Here is a 26656-nt window from a genome sequence, read left to right as displayed (position 1 = left end):
TTCTACTACGTACTACTTCGTATCGACTATAGTGTAGATACAAACCTTACTGTTAAAAGATCGCATATTTGTTACTGTGTACGTTAAGAATTTTAATTAAAATGAAATTTTTATTTGTTATCATGTTTTATTTCCTCTATACCCTGAGGGGGTACTAATAACTTACATTCACAATGGCAGAAAATTTAAAAAAAAATATTCCTTTTACGCTACTTTTCTCATTTTCCCTTGCGCTCAACTGCCTTCTCGTTCTCTATCTCAATTTTCTTATCAAAAAAAGGAAGAAATTAGGTACTCTTATATAATACAAGGTGTAGTTCGCGGCTTCGCCTGCGTGAAAAGTCCTTCCCGCTAAAAAGCGCCTAAAACACGGTGCGACGTTAGCGCCGTCTATTTAAACAATAACATTATTTTCCATGGTAACAAATTACTGGTATATAAAGAAGCATATCATGTGCGCCAAATTTCTTTCAAATTCGTTCAGTTGTTTCTGCGTTTACTTCTAACAAATATACAAAAATCGAAACATTATCACAAAAGAAGTAAGATTTGATTCTTACTAGGGTTAATATGGCATGACTCGATTTATGTGCAACCAATTACTACTTAAAGTATTTGAATGAATAGTTTTTGTTCTAAGTGTATCTAGCATACTAAATGACCTCATTAAAAGTGGAAATCTCCCCTAAAAGCCGAAGTTCGCTCGAACTGCCTCTTCAATTGAGATGTTGCTCACCCCGAGTTTCCACAATAACATTATAATATTAGAGGTATACTCAGGGATTTTTTGTGGGGGCACGTGGGGTCTCAGTACCCCCAACGGGACTGGAGAAAATATCGAAAGAAATTACATTAAAAAGTACACAAAGGGAATTAGAGTGAAAAGAATTAGAGTGCCCCGAAAAAAGTGACAATAAAAGGCCTGGGTACACTTATAACTACGTAGCAGCGTATAGACTCGCATTGTAAATAGTTTTTGCAGCAGTATAAAGAGGCCAGCTCAACCGATTCCCTTGCCCTATAACAACTATTGACAAGGCAGCTTGTTGACGGTTTTTTACGATCGGTGAGTTGGCTAGATATCCTAAATAGATATTCGAAATTCTCCTCTCACTTTAGAATACATATATTCACGCAGGGTAACGATCAACAATCATTCTACTATAAAATAATAAAGGAAAAGCCTGTGCACTCTCAAACAGTAAATGTTTATACACAACTAAACCTAAATGTCAAGCGAATTTACCTCCAACAAGTCCTTTGATAACCGACAGTACCTACACGGTTCGGTGCATTGCGAACGTGCCTTTACGATTCGTCCTATTTACGCAAAACCCATTTAACCGTACACAAAAATGTAAAATCGGAACCAAACGATATTGATCCAGCGAAACAAAGCATACCTCGAAATTGGCAGCGCTGAGCAGGCCTGAGATTAAAGCCACCGCTCTACATTCAGCTCTCGAGTCGACAGACGCTCCCCAAGTCCGTTAACAAGGAAAATCCTGACGGAATTCCTAGAAATACCAGCTTTGATTATTTGATTGTGAGAGTGTGTATGTTTTGTACACGATTTGAGATTACCCGTATTGTATTGTATTACGATTACCCGCCGTGGTGGCTCGTCCAAACGTCCGCCAAGTTTATGATTAAATAAAACTTTATTTATTTTATTTTTTGTTCATTACACTTTATATACAATGGGTATAAAGGCGGACATAATGCCGGAGGCATTCTCTACCAGTCAACCTGTAGGTGGTGCACAGACAAAAGACGGTAGGTGTACACAATTAGCGAAGGTAGTGGACAAAACATTAACAAAAATAAAGACTAAATAATTTATACTTAAATGTAAAACCTACGTAATATAACCATATAGATATTGTATACATACATACATGGTAACATAATATACATACATGACATTTAAAACTATTGAGGAGATTCAGCCAAACTATCAATGAGTAGTTCGGAACTCTCGATTTGAAACCAAGCCGCGTAGTGGTAGAGCTTACTTTGAAAGGGAGCGCGTCCTACAGAATGGACTGGACATAGAAAAAAGAGTGGATAAAGTCAGATGTATACAAAAAAAAACTTTAGTAGGTAGGTACCTATAGTTTTCTGTTGCAATATATAAAACAAAATTTAAAATTCTCTCTCCTTTCAATATGAAAATGTAACAGCTGTTTTACGCATGGCATTATTTGCACAGTCCGATGCCCCAAATATTGTATTAATTTATGTTGTATTAATCGCGAAAACAGAATGATGGATCGTCGTTGAAGTAATTTGTTTATTTTAACAACTGAATATAATTATGTAACCTATAAATACAGTACTTAATAGTAGGTGCACATAAAACTATTAATATCAACTGCGTAGTTCCTGCTGATAATTTTTTCCTGCTTTCGGCCTCGTCCCGGCATCAAGTCAGGGTCGATTTTTCTGTTTAGAGTTTAGACTCTTCCAATTCATCTGGCCTTAAACATCTTTTGCAGTGAAACTCTTAGTTTTACTTCTGCTTTACTGACAGGGTTGCCATGTAATGGAAGGATGAAGACAAGTTGAGACGTGTTGATGGTTTTAGGCTCTTTATTTGACTGCACTCATTATACTGACTTAATACTAAACATTATATGGCTTATATACTTAGTACACTCACTACAACTAGGTATAGCCTGGTCAGAAAAATGAACAAACTGCATTGGATACGCCACTCAGTGCTGCCTGGTTAGCTATCTGTTTTTGTAAAAAAATGAGAGATTTTTTCATCGATCCTTTTTAGTATCTAAGTACTACTAATTTCTTAATTTTATAGTCCGAAACAGAATTATACATCAATATTACAAAAAGAAACAAAATTCTGCAAAAAATATTCTTGGATTGTAAAAATAATAGAAATAAATCTGTATATCTGGCAGCATTTGCGCCAATTAGTATTTTTCTCAATACCTACCCAACATTTCCTCGCGACTAGCTAGTGGATCGCATCCCACAGTGTGGAAAATGCGGAATACTTGCAAGAACTACTGATCGCTAAATCGAAATGTCTGATACACAACAAGTAAAAATCCTGGCCTCCTTCCATGTTAAAGTAAAGAAGCAAATTAAAAAAGGCACACTTGTTCAATATCAAGACGTTCACACTCAATAAAGCCTGAGACAAACTCCTTCGCAAATTGACACACCGCCACCTAATTCAATTTACTGGGCACCTGTTAATTGGAACGTAGTCCGAACTGTGCTTACTCTCTCAACTGTGGCCGTTGCGTTTAAAATTAAAAAGATAATTTAGTTAGTAGGGCTCTAGATAATTTTATTATTTTCCGAGGCGAAGGCGCTCGAGCGCCACGTGGCGGATGTCCTGTTTGCTGTAAGCCTCGTGTCAAGGATCAAAGACAGGGTTCTCAATTATTTCTTCACTCAATATTACCAAGGTCAGCTCCGATATGTTGGTAGAGTGTAGGTATTACTCCAGATAGGCAACTACTGCCTTATATCTAACTACCATGCCAAATTTGTCTTTGATTTTGTTTACATGATGATATAGTCTGTGGAAACTGTTGTCGATAATGAGTTGTGTAATTGTTTTTAAAATGTGTTATGTTTGTTTCTAGTTTTCCAAATAAAAATATCTAGAAATAGTATCAAAAGCTAGAGGAGATGTTGAATATTTAAAATCAACGCAAAACGCATGGTTTGATGAATTTGACGTACAGATAAATAGATCTTAAGTAAGTAATAGTTTAGTTATAACAACTCAAGAACCTACAAGACTTTTTGGTCTGTCGTTACTCTGTATAGGCACTTACTTCATATAGATTTATCTTTACATTAGCCCGTAAAATCAAATTATGTCTGGAGAATTAACATAACCCAAATGTTCTGACAAAAGTAGGCCCTAATTTCATTATATTTTGAACGTAAGGCTGCAAAATATTAGATAAAGGGTCTGAGGGCCACACTAAAATAACATTTCGTGATTATTTTTTTCTTTTCATAATAATCGGTAGGCATATACTTCATTAGATGTTTCGTGTATATATAACGCACTACCTACCTATGCAAATATTATGTAGTGGACTACCTCGGTGGCGTATTTTTATTGCGTGCGCGAGACACCGCTTTTATGTCCTGGTCTTGAATCCCGGATTGGGAACGTGATAGTGGGTTTTTCTGCTCAGATCACCACGGCGTCTGGAATATGTGATAATATACTGGATAATATAGGCTCGCCTCATCACATTATGGACGAAACACACATAACGAACACGGTAAAGGCGGACCCTGCCCTGGTCGCACCTCTGCCTACTCTTTCGGGGATAAAGGCGTAATATCTCCGTAGTTTTGCAAGACTAGTGATGTCGTTGAACTCAAATACTATTACTCTATTACTAACTAATACTTTGTAATTCAAGGTGTTGGATGATGTTTCTACTGTTTATGGGTGGTCGTATCGCTTACCATCAGGCGAACGGCAAGCTAGTTTCGTCATTAAAAGCAATAAAGAATAGCATAAAAAAACAATATAGTGCACGCCACACGCTACATTCAACAAAAGTCGGATTCAGCTTACAACACAGAGTTAATTCCTATTAATTTAATTAACAATCAGGTTGTTTAAAAACAGCTTATGTATTTACTATCGACTCATTTAGCGGCGAACCGGCGGGTTAGGTGGTGTAGTGCACCGGGGCCTCTAAGTTCAATAGGGCCACCTTGTCTCTGACTAGTGGCTTTTTTAATATCACCACGCACTTTTCAATAAACGTGCACAATAGCTTTTTGACAATTGACAAATCAGAAAAATATTTTATGATGCTTTTTTTTCATTCATTCATTTCAGCCGGGAATCGTCCACTGGACATAGGCCTCCCCCATTGAGCGCCATAGGGACCGGTTCTGGGCCGGCCTCATCCATCGGACTCAGACGACCCTCACCAGATCGTCGGTCCATCTCGTGGGGGGCCTGCCTATGCTGCTTACGCACCAATAAGTTTTATCACTGGGCGGCACGTTGTTTTGAGCCCTTGGTTACGACTCTGAGCCCATTGTACCCTTCATCTTGCGGTGATTTCGCATTTTTAAAAACTAGCTATTATTTCGTAGTTGTTGCACCACGAAACTTGAATCATCGAAGACTGTATTTTTCCGAGAAAGGGGTGTGAATGACGCCACATTTACTACGTATTGGGCGGCAACCCATAGCGAGCTATTTACAGCGCCCCCCGCGGGGTGGATGCCGCTCGTCAGTCAACGTCACGCCGAGCTGCTGAGTCAAGGAACTAATTCTAAGAATACTACAATACCTTGTTTACTTATTAACACAGATATCTAACCTATGGGTAGAGGTATGTACGAAAAATACGAAATGAACGATAAATACGTATATTTAATATGTAAGTACATTGTGTATCTGACTTTTTAAATTTAATGCCATTGTTACTAAGTTTAATGGCGAAGGTAATCATCGCGAGGAAGTGTTCATACTTAGAATATAAGTTCAAAAAAAATATATAATAAATTGATATAAAATAATTTAGACATGATTAAATATTGGACAAAATATTGTGAAGTTTGTATTAAATAGTAGATATCTACACACTGGGCCTTTTTTACATCTTAACTTAAGGAGCTTAATAATAATTTTACGCCAATGTCGCTCCGTACATCCGCTTTCACTGGCTCACTTTTACGTTTTTAAAATATTTGTTTAATTACACCCTAACCCCTTTTGACCCTGGGGCCGATGACAAACTATATTGCCTATATTGATAATTAAAGATTGAGGTCCACTCCGCACACACTCCGATGGAATATGGTGTACATCTTCTCTAACTCCATAGTCGGGGCGATTTGGGAAGTCATGCTGGCCCTTGGCAGTAAATAATCGTGAATCAACGCGGCTCATGTGCAGGCAAATTTCTATATTCGAAATTCGAACGATGCATCAACGGATAGTGTAAATATTTTCGCGACATTTCTAATTACACAATAGGCAGGGAATATAACATTACTCAAATTGTATACTAATATATATTATAAATATCTATGTATTAAACAGTATATAGGTAATGAAATGCTAAAAAAGTGTATTTTTTTTTAAATACGATAGTTTACTTGGGAGCCATCGACATATTACATTCGACTGGACGACCAAAGTCTAATTTTCTTGAATACCCTGGGCTCTAGTCTTTTTTCAGCACGTCTAATTAGATCTCTTTAGTGTAAGTACCTGCCTATTTATTTGGAATTCTTTTACAGTGCAGTAATTACTTACCGAATATTTTAAGTTAGCTGCAACAATATTTGAATTTACGTTGTCCACGCTACGACAAAGCCTTTTGGCGACGGGTCCCTAAAAAGGCAGTGCGATAACTCGTGTTACCGAGAGCTCACTTAAAAAATACTTGTGCACGGCTCATCCGTGACGCGACAGAAAACCGACTTTATTCTAAACAAAGCAACGGCCAAAATACATTACACACATTTTAAACAAGCACGGTTTATCTACTGCAAACAGTAATACAAATCATTTTCCTGAAAGAATAAGGTTCGTATTGGTTTGCAGAGTAGTATTTCAGAAGAGGGTAGTTGTGCGCACGCGTGGCGCGTCGTAAACACTGGCACGGTCAGTCGTACGGCGGCGGTCGCCGCGTTCGGACGTCTTTAACGTTTGCCGGGATTAATAAACGTCTCGCGAGTGTTGTTGTTTTTCTGAATTTAAGTATAAAGACAATTTTGTGTTTTGCAAAACAAGGATTTGGGGGGTTATTTTAAAGGTAAGCTTTCTAATTAAAGCCCTATTCTTTTTGTTTATAAAACCAAAGATATTGTGCAGCGCGCCATACGGGCGTACCGCACGGTCTCGTACGAGGCGGCTTGTGTTTTGGCCGGATTCCTGCCCTGGGATCTGGACGCCAAATCTCTCTCTGACACTTTCCACTGGAGGGAGGAGGCGTTCAGGAATGGGCAGCGTCCGGCCCCGAAGGAGGTGGAGGCCAAGGAGCCTCCTTACGGCGAGCCGCCGTGGAGGAGTGGCGTTTCAGGCTGGAGGCCCCGTCAGCGGGGCTTCGGGCCGTCGCGGCAGTGCGTCCTGTCTTTGCACAGTGGCTGGACAGGCGCCACGGCGTGGCGACATTTCGCCTGACGCAGGTGCTCACCGGGCATGGTTGCTTCGGTGAGTACCTGTGTGAAATAGTACGAAAGGAAGTAAGCGCCGTGTGTCACCATTGTGACAACTGCCCGCAAGATACGGCCCAACACACGTTGGAGTCCTGCCCAGCCTGGGACGAGGAGCGCAGCGCTCTCGTTTCAGTCGTCGGAGGAGATCTCTCACTGCCGGCCGTGGTCGCTTCCATGGTCGGCAGTCGGGAGGCCTGGCGTGCGGTGGCCCACTTCTGCGAGGTGGTCCTCTCGCAGAAGGAGAGTGCCGAGAGGGATCGGGAACGGGCCGATCCCTCCCGCCGTCAAAGGAGACGAAGGAGGCGCCGGGTGGACGACTGACCGGCGTCTCCCGCCCTGTGGAATGGGGGCGTTTGGAGAATTCCACCACGGTATCCCCTGCCTGTCGTAAGAGGCGATTAATAGGGGCCACGAAGGGGTTGTCGGCGGGCAGCAGGGGCTGTCCGCCCTAGTGCATTTCTGTGCATCTTTGCACATTTGTCGGTTAACCCCGGGTTAGACGGCAGTGTGTGTAGTTGGCCTCACGCTGCCGTAGACGCCGTGGGCGTCCTTTGGTGCGCAGGGGCTTCTGAGCCCCCATAGGAGACGGGCCGCAAGGCGGCACCGCGCAGGGGCGGCTGCGGTCGCAGACTAGACACTTTAACGTCAGAGGAAGCCCGCAGCCGTCCCTAATGCGCCGAAGAGGGCCACCGCGGAGTTTTAGCTGGCAGGCCGTGCATAGGTTTAAGTTGTATATAGGGTTAGGGACTCGGCCCGGCGGTCGCCCGAAGGTCGTCATCAAATCCGGGCGGCTCAACGCCGGGCCGTAAGGCACGGTTACCCCAGCATAACCGCTCAGTCGCCCCCCACGAAGGCTGGGTGGTAGTAATAAGGGACTTTCTCCGCGAAACCAAAAAAAAATAAAAAAAAAAAAAAAAAAAAAAGGGTAGTGACCCGGTTTTGTAATAAAAATAACATGTACAGTCGTTGTGGGGACGGATGATTGCCGATATTTAGAGTTTATATAACCTCTTTTCGTTTATACTTGGATAATTTTTCTCAGGATAAATTGCGCCTTTGGAACGATCCATTTTCATTGTGTTCATTTATCATGTGTGTCATAGGTAAAATAATTAACTACCTGTCTCTTAATTTATTATTTACACATTGCAATGTGTACAAAGAGTATAAAATAACATCTATAAATACGAGAAAGTAAGCAACAAAATTTTTCGTCTTCTTTGTTTCAACGCCAAATACTTACTTATTACACTGTAGGTATTCTTCTTTCTCTTTTTATAAATATGCGGACTATTTCACATCACATAGGTAGACTACTATATGTATACTCTAATAGGCTTTTTAATAAAGACAATTTTTTTGTGTGTTTGATCATTACTTTTATGAGACATCTCTTTGTATGCGAACTTCGTAATCGTCTTTTCCTTCACAATTAATTCCCATGGTGTCAATTCTATAGTGTTACATGGGTGTTGTATAACAACCTTACGTCACGCAGCACGCTCCACGTGTCCGGTGTCGTGACACCCCCCCCCTCCTTCCCGGGGCTCCGGGTCACTGTCTACCCCCCCTCCTGTCCCGTCTGAATAGCATTATTTGCACGCTCCGAGTGAATGAGCTATAAAACTGATCTATGGTTTTTCGTGTTGAGTCGTGATATCACATTTATGATTGTATGGCAATGTGGAGGGTAGGTGGATAATAATACCTAATTATATTTAAAAGTATTGGTAATAATAATATTGTGTTATTGTCTCACTGCTTAGGTTTAGGCGAATTAGAGCTACGCTGCTTTAATCTTTAGTAAAATTTCCAGACATTATAAATTTATGGAGGACTCTGACGCAACAAAGTTTTCTCGCGATAATTTCCTTTAATTTAAACTGGTAACCAGATTCAATGAATATTAAATATACGCGTAAATTCGAAAAATCTGATGACTCTTATACCTTTTAAAGGCAATTTGGCAAGTAAAGGTGAAAATAGTGCACTCACGGTTCGTTGAGCTTTTGTTAATAGTGAGGATAAACAAGTCACGAGTTCCAATTAACACACACACACACACACACAAACCTTTTATGCCAGAAGGGGTAGTCAGGCACAACTACCGCATCCGTTTTTCGCCTGTGTGTTCCGTCCAATGATGTGATAGGGGGCGAGCCTATCAGCATATCGGGGTCAAAATGAAGACTGGGCTAAAACTGCTTAGAACAAACTATCATTGGCCCACTTTAGATTCGAAACCGAGACCTCAGAGTGGTAATCGTACTTCGTTCACAATACAATTATATCTCCTAGTCCATTGAGATAGAGAGTTCCAATTGAAAAACACATTTTGATTACAAGATAGGACATTCTATTATTACAAGAAATGATAGGTATTAGTAAACACTAAGGCATTCAAACATAACGCATACCGGCTAAAGTAGTCACAACACATAAAAATCTGGTTTTTAGATGTAATACGGGCGTTTTAATAGACGTTTCAAATCTCAATCTCAATCCGATTCTGATAATGAACCAATCAAAACAACTCGTTTGTAAACATGACAGACAAAACTATACTCTGATTGGTTCATTTTCGAGATAGAACAAAAAGCCATTAAAAATGTTGTAACCCGGCCAGACATTATTTTATATACAAATAGCACGGGCGAGTTCTGTTTTCAAACTTGACATTGGCAGAATTGTAGAAACGATACAGGCAATAATAACAAATTGTGGGATTGGAAAATGGCGGATGAACGTGGTCAAATTGCGCTTACCGCTTTAGTGTAATTATCTGAAATTATTTTATTTGTTCTGTGACTACGTAGACTCTTCTTGCCGATGTTGCTAAATGTTCGTTTTTATTCCCAAAGAGTTGAGACGTAAATATTGCTTCTAAATTTCTCCGCCTTATATCCCATGATAGAACCTACCCTGTCGCCAAATTATTATGGCATAAAGTCTATCACGGGTAACTGAAATACACATCATATACGTATTTATTTAATTAAGACTCAAAACAGATTATAATCAGATTTATTACAATTTTAGAAAATATACACATTTAAAACTGGATTGTATTCTAAAACACGCTCCCTTATACGGAGTAATTAAAGTGCGAACAAATATAAATTAAAATAATTGAGTTGTGTATAATAGGCAATGAATACAAGAAGACAATATTAGTGTAATTTAAAAATAAATAATTAACTGATAAATAATGTCATGTTTAGTTCTGAGCCGCTCAAAATATTAAACACATTAATCGTATATATTTTAATCAAAGAGGATGATTAGATTCTTTTAAGAGTCATATATTATGAAAAACCATCTCTGTTTCATTTTCATAAATTAAGACGTTTGGGAAAATATTTGGAACACTTAATTATGATCTCTTTGATATATTTCTCATAACTATATACAGCTTAAAATAAAAGTTAATTACTTTGATGATTTAGAACATTACTTCTAAGTCTGCGGATTGAGGTCAGTGAAGTGGTCCGTGGTGACAACATTTATTTATTACTAGCTTTTGCTCGCGGCTTCGCCCGCGTGAAAGAGATGGGAAATAGCCTATAACCTTCCCTGGGTCTTAAACTATCTCCATACCAAATTTCATAAAAACCGTTCAGTAGATTTTAAGAAAATCGATAACATACAGACTGAAAAAATAAAAATAAAATAAAATACTTTATTTATCACGTAGGCGAACAAAGTTGCACTTATGATACGTCAAAACAAAGAATAAGAATAATTATTATTTCTAAACAACTATTAAAATCACTTATATAACTATGGAGATTTTAAATTAGGGATAAAGTTTATACAAAAGACTAGGTACAAACCGAAGTAACCAGCTCGGGCTGGCAAGTAGGGGAAATAGAAGGGTAACGCGTCGCGATCCTCACCGGTGAGGACATGAGCCCTAGCCTAGCTAACCTACCAGCCTTTCACTAGCTACCTAAGTGATGACTACCCGAAGAAGAAAGGCAGAAAGAAACTCCGGGCTTACTTTTTGTCATCAATTGTTCAGTACTTCTTTTGTATTTTTTCCAAGTCTTTCTTGTACATAGTCACAATAGTTATATAAGCTAATGCACGCACATCACCGTTAACATGGGATAAGATGAAATCCAATCGACTAAACCTGGAGCGGCATAAAATAAAATTAGCGATAGCAAATAAAAGAGAACATAGATTCATACTTAAATAACGGCGTACAGCGTGCATTCGCCTACATTTACAATCATAGTTTTCAATCATGAGAAAAGAAAAAAAATAGTGATATTGAACAGGCAAACACAACATGATCGGGTGGTCGTCTTTCAAAAATTACATTTCATTAAGATATGATATGATTATGTCAAATTAGAACTATAGAAATGTCATTATTATAAAAAAAAAAGCATGTGAGACATGTAACAAAGACATTTTAGGCAGTTAATTAATTACTAATGTGTGCTAACATGGTGGGTCATTGTGTGCAGGACAAACTTTCCAAACCGTCTTATCATTAAGGTAATCAGATACAGTATAGTATCCTTTACACATTAATTCACGCTTAACATAACACTTGAATTTTTTTTAAAGAGGACTTTGTTTTATAATATGTATATATTACATGCAATGTGATTATATGGGATTATTTCATCATAATATGGACCGATGAGACTTCAGTCTGACTGCTTCGGTGACGTATTTGTATTCGGTCCGACTGGAGTGCTGAAGTCTCGGGTTGGATCCGCGGGTCGGGCAAAGTGTTATTGGTTTTTTCTACTCAGTATCAGTATTAATTTATCTCCGATATGGCGATAGGCTCACCCCCTATCACATCATGGGATGGACTACAAACGGCGGAAAGTGGGTACACTAGTTGCGCCTCTGCCATCGCTTTTTGGGATTTTAGTAGTGGAAACTTGTAATTAGCGTTCTTTGAATATATCTTTTTTTATTAGTTGTACTCGCTGCAAGTTTCCCGAATATAGTAAAATAAAATTAAAAAAAAATGTATAAGTGTATTATATGAGTCAATCATTTTCTGTATAAATTAATTATCCATTCAGAAGTATTCTCATACTCGTGAAGACTGTTACGCATTGTTGCGATAAACGCGAAACAATCAATCAATCCGTACTTCCATTCATCTATACTTCTCGAAGATAATTTGGTACGAAGGTAATTTGAGCCGTGGGAAGACATACGGTAGGTTTTATCCCGGTAAAATATACAACGGGTCTTTTATTTCTGATGCAACTTGATTAGGAAGCCGAGAGTACAAACTATAAAGAATACATGGTCTATGGGAAGACACAAAAAGTGTTTAAACGTAACCTCATGTTGCTAAAGCTTGCGTGTAATCTTAATTACGCAGTATCGTAGTTAAAAATAAAAAAATAAGATACTTCATTCATCACGTAGGCGAACATAGTTGCACTTTTGATAAGTCAAGGTACATGTGAATATTTCATTATTAATTACATAAAGTAGCTTATATATACTAAATACAATTTATATTGATCATGAAATAAATGAAAGATTATAAAGTAAACAAAGAAACCAGCTCGGGCTGGCAGGAAAGAAGAAATAAAAAGATGTTTATAGTATGTAATTTTAATAAATATAAAGAGAGGAGTTCTTTTTATACTTAGTTTAATATGTGTTAATGGGCAAGAAAGTTCTGCGAGTGGAGACCACGTACCGGCAAGCGCAGCGTCGGACGTCTACCTGCAAGGACAGACGATTTAATAAAGGTCGTAGGAACACGCTGGATGCAAGCCGCTTTCGACAGGTCCGTCTGGAAATCTTTAGGGGAGACCTATATTCAGCAGTGGACTATGTGGATGATGATGATGATGATGAATGTATGTTTAACCTTTCGTATATTGTAAGGCAGTGCCATCCAAATATAATACCGAACAGCAAAAGTACTGTTCCTCAATAGTCGCAAGAATTATGTCGGTCTGTCGTTCTCGTTCCTGTCCAACATACCCAGTATTCCGACTCCGCTCATCCATGCTATTGCTACTTTGTTTGTTACCAAGCGCTCAATATTATAAAAATACATTGCGTAGATATTATCATACATTTGCGTTACAAAGGAGGGTAGTAACACCTTCCCTCCGAACGACCGCAAGCCCTCTATATACAAATATAGGTACATCAAGGTTTGTTTATTGTTCCTTATTGAGCTGTTTACAATAAACAATATGGAAGCTTTATAGGTAAGAGCGCCGCATAATCCATTCCTATACCAAGCATATATTTATATACTTGGTATAGGAATCCCTATTTCGGTTGGTCACGCCATCACGCGCGAACGGCTGGACCGATTTCACTATTTATTTTTTATGTGTTTTTTATTGTCAGGAGAAGGTTCTTATGAAAGAAAAAGTCCAAAAAATTGCGCGGTAAATTAGAAAATTTAAGAAAACTTCACGACAATATTAATTTTATATAACTGTCAATTGTTGAAATAACTGTCAGCGATTGACAGAACAAACAGAATTGTGCAAATTCATAGTTAAGACGGGACAACGTCTGTCGGGGCAAGTAGTAATATATAAAAATGCTTGGTACAGAAATGGATTTTACGGTATTATGCTGTGGTTATGATTAGGGCTAGATAATAGGGTTTAAACAAGAGGTATAAGTGGCGGCGATTGCCTAGTTGGGAGTGCAACGGACTGCCGAGACGAATGTTCGCAGGTTCTGAACCCAAGAGCACACACCTCTGTTCTATGTGTGTATTCTTTGGTAATTATTGATTGTCTTCACGATGAAGGAAAACATATTAGATTAAGAGTCCCACTATGCAATTGCCAAAAACCTAAATCCAACCTTATACGTAAACTGAAAAACATCAAAACATAGGATTTTAATACATGTTTAAATATAAGTTACTTGAAGTTATGTTTGAGTTGCCGTTGATTAATGAGTCGCGCGGTCGAGTCAGCTTTTCGTAAATATTTGCGATCGCTTCCATATTCCGGTGTTGTGTTTTGTTCCGTCGGTTCCCATTACAATCGATTAATGTGATAGCTGCGCTAGAGTGCCTTTGTCCTTGGACCATCTAAAGCAGAGGTTCCCAAACATGTTTTTCTCATAGACCTGTTTCAAATGGCCTGGTTCCGGTAGACCTTTTTTGTTTCGCAGAGAAAGTGCATTACAACTACCGCCCAGCCATTGCGGGGGCGTCTGAATAGTTAGGTTAGGATAACCATACCTTACGACACCTGTCAATATAATTTGTATACATTGATAGGTGAAGGGGAGCCCTTCAAGTCTCCCGTGGACTCCTTGGGGTCTACCTGGACCACTTTGGAAATCAATTATCTAAAACGACGCAGCATATTATGCTTATTGCCGCAAACCAAACAAAATCTCCTTTTCACGTCATTTTCGGATGTTGCTTATCACGCGGACTCCTCGCTCGTTTGCCTACTAAGACAATAAAATATTTTTACAAAAAAGTTTTAAAAAGATTGTGATTTGTATAAAACTTTGTATCTAGAAATGTAGCCTAGATATAGATGGTCCAAACTTGAACCTAAGCTTTCAGAGTAGTGCGGTGAGCGACAGTTGCACAGTTAATCCGAACAAGTTATACTCACTGCGACGGTTGGACCGACCGGCTTAGTTTTAGATATAAAGCAAAGTTCGTATGAAGTCTAGTAAAATAAAAAATAAACAGACTAAATGAAATTTTATATTTGACCCTAATACGACGTTATATTTATGAAAAATAATATATTTTTTAAGTAAATCACGACCTATTTCATAATGCGAGAGAGCTAAAGTTAGTGTTCAGCCGAGCAAACAAAAACTACAAAACAGATATTAAACATTCCTCCACTGATATAACTGTAGTAGACTCAGTGAACACTAGGTATGTGTTCATACGATCGGACTTCTTTTATATCGCAAGATTAACGAGGAAAGTTGTCTTCTAAATAAAATTATTTATTTGCTGGCGGTAGGATATATTTTATATCCGCCCGGATAGCGACCACCGTACACAAGGTATTAAAACACCAGCCATAGTGGCCCGCGTAAGTGTGTTGCGTTCCCGGATCATCATAATTGTGTCGACTGCCGAGGGGTAATATCTTTAGTCTTTCGACATTCTTTTGGATCCCACTTCACTTACCATTAGATGCGCAGATCACATAGCCAGGCACGCAAAAAAATCAAAATTATAGGTACATCCACACTACGCCTGTGGTCTGTGCCTGTATGGTGGACATCGATTTTAATTCCACATATGTATTTTATTATATTCTTTACATATATATATGACAATATATTTTGATAGAGTTGCCCAAAGTCATTTCCTCAAGCTATAAAGTAGGTCACAAGGTAGAATTATAACCACAATTGGTAGGTACTATTAAAATATGCTTTTAGTAATTCCATTAATGCGTCGCCATTCAAATTGACTTTATAAGTAATTAAAATCATATTAATCCAATTTGATGGTATTTGTTTTTCACTGTGAACTTTCAATAAATTTTATTCAAATTAATAGCCGTATATTTCGTAAAGTGGCTTGTTTTTTCTGAAAACTTTAATCAACTTTACTTTGTCAATAAAAATTTACTCGAAATCAAATTGTTCGTTTCATGGAATATTTTTCTGGTCAAACAAATATAACAATATCAGCCCTGTATTATATACTGACCCACTGCTGAGTACGGACCTCTCTACTACCGACATGGTCAAACAAATAAAAAATATTTTAATTTTTCTATTTGATTCAGCGAATGGCTACCGTAGGGCTAGAGCGTGCAGTACATCGGGGATCTTGAGAATTTGAACAATACTTAACCTTCAAACTGAACTTGCAAAAATTTCTCGCGCGAGAGCTTTTATAAGGTCATTACTTTGTAAAACTAACAAAACTTCTTACTTGCCAAAAAGACAATGAGGGTCCTTATTTGTATCTGATATCTTGGTTATCTAGCTACCCCCTGATCTGTACTCAGGAAAAGATCTTGAAAAAACCGACAGTTATTTTAATTTAGTTATTCTAATATAAATATTGAATCAAAGGCTTGTTGACATCATTTCAAATCCACACAGTAAATACCATCGAAAATCTTGAAACGATATGAAATGTCACCGCTAGCGGCCCTAGTGTAGAATGAGTACATCTAGCGGATGAGTCTAAAGAAGTCTCTCCCGCGGGATCATCGTAGCGGCGGAGTTCACGCTTGTCCACGCGCAGACACGTCACGACAAAAACCGTCACTCTCAGCACTGTTTTCTATTAAAGTGTTTGATCTCATTATGCCCCAGATATTATTTCTTGTGTAATTGAGTTGGCTAGTTAGTAAGTTACCTCATGTTTAGGGACGGTTAAGAGAAGCTATCGTAGTGCAATAAGATATCCTGGGGCCGTCCCGTATGCGCCGAAGAAGGCCCCGCGAGTTTTGGTTGGTTTGGTGTAGAGTATAAAAGGGTTGGGAACTCAGTCAAATGCTCGCTCGGATGATGTTATACTCCTTAGTGTCTACATTTCGTAAAGGTGAGACGAATGGTAGTACTTTGCTGAATTACAGGATAATGAATCGCAATTAGGAAGGGTGGGTGGGTTCATTTATTAGGTTTCTGATAATCTTGCTGGTTATACGAAACCAATTAACAAAGAGGTTATTAAGTGTCGTTTCATGTGCTATAGAGCCCATTTTCAGACTAATTTTATGCAAAAATAAATGAATATGAACGATATATCGGATACGATAAATCGTGTCGTGGTCTGTGGGAACACTCAATAACTGTGTACCGGCTTTACCTCACATCTGGTTACGTCGAAGTAATCTTCTTTCGGGCTTCACTTCTTTAAGTTTGTTTTAGTTTGTAATGTGCGTTTTATCTTGAGATATTTGGGATAAGACATTAGAATTGATTGAGTATGCCGACGTTATTGTAAAAAATACTACAAGCCATTTTGATTGAATAAAGTGGACGTTTTTTATATGGTAAATCTTATACTATATATTTGTGTTAAAGTTAACCTTATAAGTAGTAAAACTAAGTCAAATCATCATGGGACAGAACACACATGACGAAAAGTTTGTTCCTTGGTCGATCTCTGCCTATCCCTTCGGGAATAAGGGCGTGATGCATGTTTAATTTTTTAAATACTGCCTTAAAATATAGAAAACCCATAACAGAACTTTTTATTTGTTTAATTCCTTATTTATCTCACAAAAGAAACAATTAGATTAATAAATGGAATCACATTCAATAACGGGGAGTGCTGGGGCGTGTCCGGGGTCCGGGGTGTTCGGGGGAGTCCGGGGGTGTCCGGGGCCGTCCGGTGTCGGCTTGTAGGGCGGACGTCTGGCTGATTAATAGAGCACAGAGTCGTATAGTGACCGCAACATGAATGGCTGTTGGGCTAGCGGGGAGTCAATAGGGAAATTACACGTGTTTGTAGGTTGGGGTTCGAATCCCGGGTGATGTCGACTAAGACACTTATTGTAACGCCCGTCACTGAGAAAAATGATTTTTTTTTATACTTAGTGATGTTTTTTTACATAGAATCATTTTTAAAAAGGCTTGAAAGCTAAGGTCCCTTTAGAGTTAGTGAGACGTTTTTGTTCTCGCCAATAATAATTTAAAGGCTCTAAGGAAATTATATTATATTATATTAAGTAAACAAGAAAAAATGGTACGGTTGTGCCAATAAAAATGTATAATTTGAAACTAACTTACGTAGTATGTAGGTTTGAATAATATATTTTTACTTAGAATCTAATTAAAAATAAATTCGTTTTCATTAATTTTCTATAATACACTTTATTTAGTATGCTGTCTTATTACAAAGCAAATGTAGGATATTCTTAAAAACCCTTTTTCATCCCATAAAGTGAGACGTGTAAATTCCGCCTAGATTTAATAAATGATCTTTACGAATTATAAATTTAACACATAACACATCCCACGTTTCGTATAAGAGAGCAAAAGATATTTATATCAAGGCAAATGTTTTTTTTTTAATAGAATACGTCTGAATCTTCTTGCAACATATAAAATACTAGCTGGGCCCGCGGCTTTGCACGCGTGGCAATCAGTGTGTCACACGACTTTCCCGCGTAAATCCCGACCCACGAGATTTGTTACAACAATGCGACTGCTTCAACAGCAATTGTAATATTTCAGTCAATTTACATGCAACCGAAATGTACTATTAATTTAAACCTTCCTCAAGAATTGCTCTATCTTTTAGTAAAAATTATACAAAAAATTTGTTCAGTAGATTTTGACAAAATCGATAACATACAGACAGAGAGGAAAGGGAACAATTTTTATATATTTTTTTTAACAGTCGTTTATAATATGTTGATTACTACATACTCACGTCTTTCCCTGAGCAGGTAGGCACAGACGCTACATATGGACTAGCTTTCTCTGAAGGTATATACTCAAGGTCGACTGCTGTATAGTTCATTTCGTGTTTAAAGTTTATGATTTTTGTATTCATTACCTCTTTTAACCAACGTAATATTGAACCTTAAGCGTCAAGTCGACAGAACAAATCCTTAAATTCCCACATTTTGTTCCAAATAAAAGCCCACTTACCATAAATCAAAATCATGAGACGTCCCCTGATATTATGTTAAATTGTATGACGAAGATATAAACTGCTGTAAGCTTGTCAGCATATATTTGTTTACCTCCCCCCTCCCCTGATTATGTAAGGGGGAAGTGCGATTCATTCCATTTCATCGACGTTGAGCCAGGTGTGTTAATGTGTTTGAGTTTAGGGTTCTGCATGAAGGAATTTTAAATGTTTAGTGACTAGATGGGCTCGATTTATATAAAGCTCTTTTTACTTGTGATACTGATTAAAGAGCTATCTAATTCTTTACATTACCAATAACCTTAAATACACAATAAATACTTCATGTGTTTTCAAAGGAGTGGTGCATCTAGGACACTTTTCGCCATGTGTATTCCGTCCCATGATCTGATAGGGTGATCTTATCACAATATTTGGTACAAATTTAAAAGCAAAGCAGAAACAGCGCAGAAAAACCCATCACTTTGTCCGACATTGGATTAGAACCCGGGACCTTAGAGTGCCTAGTGGTAGTCACGCACGCAAACCAACTATGCCACCGAGGCAGACAATCAATTAAATTATTTTATTATTTGTCTCTTTGTATCTGATCTCCCGATCGTTTTATGAAACAATTTACGGTCAAATTGTTCATCACTTATCATTGTGTTGTGTACTGCTTTATTGACTTTATGTGCATGACGAAATGTGTCGCAGCTTTAGAATTACATAATACGGCGATAGCCTAGTAATGCGGCGATAGCCTAGTTAGGTGTGCAACGGACCGCCAAGACGAATGCCCGCAGGTTCAAATCCCAAGGGCACACCTCTGACTTCTAAAAAATTATGTGTGTATTCTTTGTGAATTTATCGTTCGCTTCAACGGTGAAGGAAAACATCTTGAGGAAATCTGCACATCTGAGAAATTCTCTATAGGAATTTCGAAGGTGTGTGAAGTCTACCAATCCGCACTAGGCCAGCGTGGTGGACTAAGGCCTAATCCCTCTCAGTAGTAGAGGAGGCCCGTGCTCAGCAGTGGGCAAGTATATAATAGGTACAGGGCTGATATTATTATTATTTAGATTTACAAAGACGCAAGTGCAAAAAACCGTTAAATTAACTTTATAATCCACATTCGAAAATTGACAAACTTGAATGCAACGTCGACTATCGGCAATGACATTGTAATTCTAAAGGTGCGATGTATGGCGTGACGTTATTCTGAGCGCCATTCACACCTCCCGTCAAACTTTATAATTGTTAGTTGTTACTTGTTACACTTGTGGCTAACTTCAGGGCGGCCATTGGCGCTTGAAGCTAACTTTGTGTCGATAGAAACAGTGGCCACCTTATCGAACAGTATATACTTTTTTGATAACTAGGTAATTTTTTTTGTCTAAAAATATATATTTGTTTTTGTAAATAAATATTTTTGGATTGAAATTACTTTTTTCTAAGCGCAACAGTATCCTTAGCCTTTAGAAACCTTTGCTGAATATGGGTTTAAAGATCTAACCCCTTATTCATAACCGTTTTTTATCTAAGGTCGTCGTAAAACTGGGATAACAAGCCTGTTTCTCAGTGCTGACGGCATGGCAGCCTTCGCAGTGTGTACCCATAGGGCCGTTGTGATTGGCTAATATTGTTATTGTTGTATCTCATTTGGGGGTTAGACTACCTGTAAGAAGCTGCACCAGCGAGCTCCTGCGACCGTTCCTAAGTGCAGCGCCTGTCGATAAACAACAGCAACGTCGCTCAGCTCTGCATTATTATAAAACTAAATGTTGTTCGTACCTTCGTCCTCCTGAAAGATCTTCTCTTGATAAAAGTCTCTATGTATAGGCACCCACGTACGTACCTGCACAAATTCAAAACAAATCTTTCAATACGCCTTAATGGCGATACTGGAGTGTATTTTTCTTTTCAAAAACGAAATAAAAGGTATTTACTTCACACAAAGAAAAATATGTTTTATTTAAACTGACATAATGATTTCTTATGTTGACGCGAATGTTAGACATTGAAATAAAACTATTTACCGATTTTATCATGGTTATTTATATTACTACTTACGTATTGATTTGAAGGTTTGAATTTGATCAGCTGCTTGCTGACCACATTTGTGAGATAAGAAATTGCTAATCATTACGGTAAATTTCCTCCCAATCCGACGACTTTACAGGCATTCGCATTTATAATATCAGTAAGATTATAATAGATTTTGTTGGAGTAACGCAAATACCAGTGACCCATAGACAGCTCACCAGTCAGCGTACAGCACTAGTTTTTAAGTCCCCTCTCGATATCTCTCTTGTCTCTGACTGTTTTAACGTACAATATCTTTTTATCTCTCTGAATATATTTATGTAAAAGTTTCATCAAGTGCTTTATTAATAACAACAGATTTAGTAAAGAAGATAGTGACATAACACTACGGTCACAAATCTAAATTATTACGTGCAAGCCAAAATGATCGCACTGCACCTGATGGTAAGCAGAGTGGGGCTTGAATAGTGTTGTTATGCTCTTCTTTGAAATTATGCCAGCGTCACGGAACCCAGAGGTATGTTTTCTCGGAGCAAACATTAACGAACTGTCTGAGAGTGAGTTATGGGGAGGGCTGCGCGGTTTACGCAAAACAGTTGGAGTTAACTCACTGAACAGCTAATAAACACCATTTGTAGCAACGAAGGTGCTGAAGAACGCCATGATTATCATAAATAGACGCAACACCGAAACATTGATTTTTTGTACGGGCGCAGATGAGTTACCCATTACAACTGATGGTATGTGAAGTGGGGTCCAGATAGTCGACTTGGAGTGGAGTGGGGATATTGCTCTATCTCTTTCTTTCGCTCGCATTACGATGCGTACGAAAAAAGAGATATGAGATATGCTTGCTGACGTCACGTGCAAGTATTCCGTCCCTTATCTGTTTTGTGCATTGGTTTTGTGACACTCATCCCTACTACCTAATTTCAATGGCTTATAACTTGTAGATTTTTTACCTCCTTTACTAATGAGAGGGATTAGGCCTTAGTCCCGCAAACCCTCAAAATTCCTATTGAGAACTTCTCGGGTATATAAATTTCCTCACGATATGTTAGTAAAGACAATGATCAAAGAGAGAGAAGATATTTGTTTACATTAAGGTCTTTTGTTGCTTGACAAGGTGTCCATTCATTTTACCGCTGAGGTTAAACACTCCACCAAAATCTAGAAACATGACGCATTTCAGTTTTTGTATATTCCGATTATTTTGCCGTTTTTATCTTCCATTTTCAAGGCACTAGTTCGCATCCTGTTTATATTTTTTGCTACAACGGTTGTTCTGGTTAGGTGGACATTGCAGTTACTTATAGACTTTTATTTGACGGCTTTTGGAAGACGAGAAGATTTTTTATTTCCAGATCAGACGAGCAAGAGGGTCCTTTGATGTTTTCTATGTACCTCCGTAATCATAAATACGTGCTAACTATGCAAGAAAGAAACAGTTCATTCGTGAAAAGGCGGGGTTTGGGTTTATATTTTTTCTAAGAAAAAAATAGTTGAGGTGTTGACGAATTATACAGTTGCAGTGGGATCGCTGTGAAATACCTGTATGAAGAAAATGTATTATGTAAAATTTTGATTGTTGATTAAATTGTGTATCGTTCTTCCAGAATTAACTTTTGCTTACGATACTCCTAGAGTATTGCTGACTCGCCTTCAGCGCTATGCAAATGTATTGCGGCTTCGTTGTCACTCTCATTCCACTTTGTCATTAAATTCTCTTTCTATATCTCAATACGTAGCTTGATTACTAATATTAACAGCCGATTGTACTTTGAATAAAAAAAACAATAGACATACCTCATAGTGTCCGAGCTTTTACTACAATTCCCCAATACATAGCTGCTGCAAATTATGCAAGAGGACACCGCACCGGTCTGGTTTCAAAGTGATTAATAGCCTTCGCATCGTCCATGTTGTTCTCTTGAATACCGTTGTACATTTCAAATGTCTGATGCATTTCTCTAAACCTGAAGTAATTGGAGTAGTTGGCTGTCTTTAGCAATGGCTTAGTATAGTCGCGGTTTAAAAAAATCTTAGCAGACTATTGGACGCCATCTTGGTCGAATTACGAAAGCATTTGGAAACGCAACAAATGAATTTAAAATTTTAAAAAGCTTTGACATATGCCTTACGCTCACCATTTAATGTTTAAATCACTAATTAAATAGTGTTTGTTACTTCAACTCGAAATTTCATACTAGGTTCCCTAATGCCTAGTCAGGAGTCAGGACTACAGTTATAGGGATGATTCCGTTCGGCCGTCTTAGTGCAATAAGATACCCCGGGGCCGTCTCGTATGTGCCGAAGGAGGCCACCGAAGGTTTTGGTTGATTTTCTTATTGCTTTGAATGACGACATGATCTTGCCATTCGTCTGATAAGAAACACCATCCAACACCTTGAATTACAAAGTATTGTTTGGTATTTCACTGCACTCGCCATCGTAATACAGTATATACATATTTGTTAGGGACTCGGTGTTATACTCGATCGGATGATGCTATACTCCCGAGTGACATTGGGTCGTAAGACCGGCGAAATCAACATAACCGATCCAATCACCCCTAGTGGACCACCACTGCTACCAAGCAATAACACATTTTCCCACAGTATTAGGTCAAATTTGTACAAAAAGACCACAGTCAGGACATTTCCAATATTACCTACAGCCAGTAATATTTGTGAGTAAAGACGCGTCAGTCCTTGACGAACGCTATTTAATTAAAACGTTTAATAACGTCGCATTCAGACGTGCGACTCGTTCGCGCCTCACTACCTCTGCCTCTGCCTCGCCTGACTTATGATACTTGTTAGGGATTGTTAATTTCAAGTTAATTTGTATAAATGAGCTCAGAGCTCCAATAGTTCTGTTTCTAAGAATATTCTTATTGATGTAGGTACACTTTACGCGTCTAGTAAGGCATCTTTATTAAAAAGTTATTTGTAGCTTAAAGACCATCAATTTAGATCCATAAGAGCTTGCCATTCGACAAACGAATCTAATAAGTAGTTGTAAGACTATGGTTCACACCGAAGGTAAAATTTTTCTTGCCTTTCCCGATCCTAATACGATCCTTTAAAGTTTGCTCAATCTTCAATCAATCGCTTGCTCAAAACAATTCCTGTGACAGAATGTGTATCGACCAGAATTTATGGTATTTATAATTACTTTGCTGAATATTTTCTCGGCGTAATTATATTGCGGCACGAATGTCGTAGCGATAGACTCGTCCCTTATTACCTATAATAAACCTAGTAAAAGCGGGTGCACTAGTTTTGCCTAACTCTGCAGTGATGAAAAGTGAGGTGTGTGTATTCTAAAAAAATCAAATACAAATTCGCTACGAACCTTTATATTTGTTACCTTTGATCTTTTTTATAAGCAAAGTGTCTCGGTGAGGTCCTCGCGGAGGTCTGTTTGCATTTACTAGGAACTACTGTTTCATTTTGTTTCTCCTAAACATTTTGCTAGCGTTCTACAAGATTCTCCGAGACAGTTGATTGAAATGTCTTTGGAATTTTGCTGGAAGCGTTCTCTACTAGTATATAAAGCTGAAGCAGGGCCGTAGCTAGGGGGGGGGGGGGACATTGTGGGCCAATGCCCTACCTTAAAATACAAATGCCCTACCTTAATAATGAACTAAATTATACATAACTACTCAATCAAAAGATAGGGACCAGCGGGTTTTTTATTTCACGATTTGGAAGTTGGTCCCATAGTAAGAGAATTCTCTTTCAAGATTTAAAGGAATTTTGTTACACTCTGTATATTATCCCAACAATTACGCAAGCATTAACCTAATGCAGTCACGATTACAAGTCAAGAAAGCCAAAAATCTATTGATCAGTTCCAATGTAGTAACATTTTTACTTCCGCCCTAGCTGTAACCACAGCTGCCCTACCTTAAATTCAAGTCTAGCTACGGCCTTGTGCTGAAGAGTTTGTTAGTTAGTTTGAACGCGCTAATCTCAAGAATTACTGGTTCGAATTGAAAAATTCTATTAGTAGGTATTCGATAATCCATCTTCGATATAGGCTTGCCTAGTGAAGAAATCTAAGGAAATAGTTCACAGATACATTGTGATCAGCAAAAACATTTTTTTACTATTTTAACGTTTCATTTTCTTTGTCTGTCATATTTTATGGGTTTTGCTGTAATAAACAATTTTTCATTTTGTTTTATTTATTTATTTAGTAAGGCTGTAGGCTATATAACATATAGCTTTATCACGTGGTTTCGCCCGCGTGATAGGTTTCCAGGAATACAAAGTAACCTCTTTATTAAATTACCTTTAAATCCGTCGCGTAGTTTTTGAGTTTATTGCGTTGAGACAGGCAGGCAGATACGGCAGGGGAGTTTATTTTAAAACATTTTTTTTAGAACTTTTTAAGAGTAACAATGCCGTCTTACATTATTGTTGCAAAATATTATCCGTATACGCGGCGCACGCAACGGATGCTCTCAAAAGAATACTTTTTGCCTTTTATCCTTGAAGGGGTAAGTAGAGGCGCAACAGATGTACCCATTTTCCGCCGTTGCTATTACGTCCCAATATGTGATAGGGGGCGAGCCTATCACCATATTAGACACAAATTCCAGACTGAGGGCTGATACTGAGTAGAAAAATTCAAATATCACTTCCCTACCTGAGACTGAACCCACGACGCAGAACTGCAGTCGTACCGTAATACAACTACGACACTGAGGTAGTCATAATTTATACTTATTTCTTTTCTATTTATATTCTTATTCGTCAATAATTTTAATGGATAATAAAAAAGAATGACCAGCATGGGCTAGGAAGTACAGAGAAGGCGCACAGTGAGAATGGGATTAGGGCTACTAATATAAATAGGTCAGTGGTATAGTCTAGTAGAATTGTCAACTAGTGAGTCATTGATAGATGTCGCCACTACGTCAGCCTTCTTAAATGTTTCAAATTCCGCTTAAAGAACCCAATATTAAAGCAGGTTCCCCCGCATTCCTTCTTCACAGATCACTTACCATTAGAAGACCTGTTAGCTCACAATATAAAAAAAACTCAGAATTGATGTTTTAAAAACGTTTAAAAAAAAGCCAGATTAAATATTCAAAAATATCAGCCTCGGCTATGAAAGAAACAGTGTTTTATACAGAAAAAATTTGCATGTCAACGCTTCAAACTCAAGTAGAAGTAGTTCCACCGTGGGACAGCGTAAACATGCAGTCAGACAATATAATTAAATTTGGCAACACTGAAACTTTGAACCGATATTCGCGAAGTTCATAACAAAGTTTGTTTTGTAAGAGCAGAAAATGTTGCATCATTGCGCGGAGTTCGTACGAGAATGTGATTAGATACTAGTATATAGAGTTGAAGCGGCGATAGCCTAGTTGGTTGTGGAACGGACTGCCGAGACGAATGTCCGCAGGTTCCAATCCCAAGGGCACACACCCCTGATTTTTCTAATAAATTATGTGTGTATTCTTTGTGAATTATCGCTTGCTTTAACGGTGAAGGAAAACATCGTGAGGAAACCTGCATACCTGAGAAGTTTTCTATAGGAATTTCGAGGGTGTGTGAAGTCTACCAATCCGCACTAGGCCAGCGTGGTGGACTAAGGCCTAATCCCTCTCAGTAGTAGAGGAGGTCCGTGCCGAACTGTGGGACAGTATATAATACAGGGCTGATATTATTATTATTTTATTATATATAGAGTTGAAGAGTTTGTTTGAATGCTAATCTCAGACTAAGACAACCGATTTTGTGATCTTTTTCACTGATAAGAAGATACATTATTAGTGGTATTACTTCTTACTGGTATAGGGTACTTTTTATTCCGGAATAATATTTATCCCCGAGAACTTTTTGACTTGGGCGGAGT

The 26656-nt window shown here is 38.2% G+C and overlaps 1 protein-coding gene across 1 annotated transcript in view; it reads left to right on the top strand.

The window, feature by feature from the left end:
- The first annotated feature begins 6650 nt into the window (after nucleotides 1–6650).
- Nucleotides 6651–26656, top strand: part of LOC115456055 — a 232470-nt gene continuing 212464 nt past the window's right edge. The window contains exon 1 of the mRNA XM_037441231.1: nucleotides 6651–6782. The gene's annotated coding sequence lies outside the window, so the exon portion shown is untranslated. The remainder of the gene's footprint in view (nucleotides 6783–26656) is intronic.

This window comes from Manduca sexta, chromosome 4 (assembly GCF_014839805.1).
Source record: "Manduca sexta isolate Smith_Timp_Sample1 chromosome 4, JHU_Msex_v1.0, whole genome shotgun sequence".
Classification (NCBI taxonomy): domain Eukaryota; kingdom Metazoa; phylum Arthropoda; class Insecta; order Lepidoptera; family Sphingidae; genus Manduca; species Manduca sexta.
The sequence above is the reverse complement of the archived record's forward strand: the minus strand, read 5'-3'. Positions and strand labels throughout refer to the sequence as shown.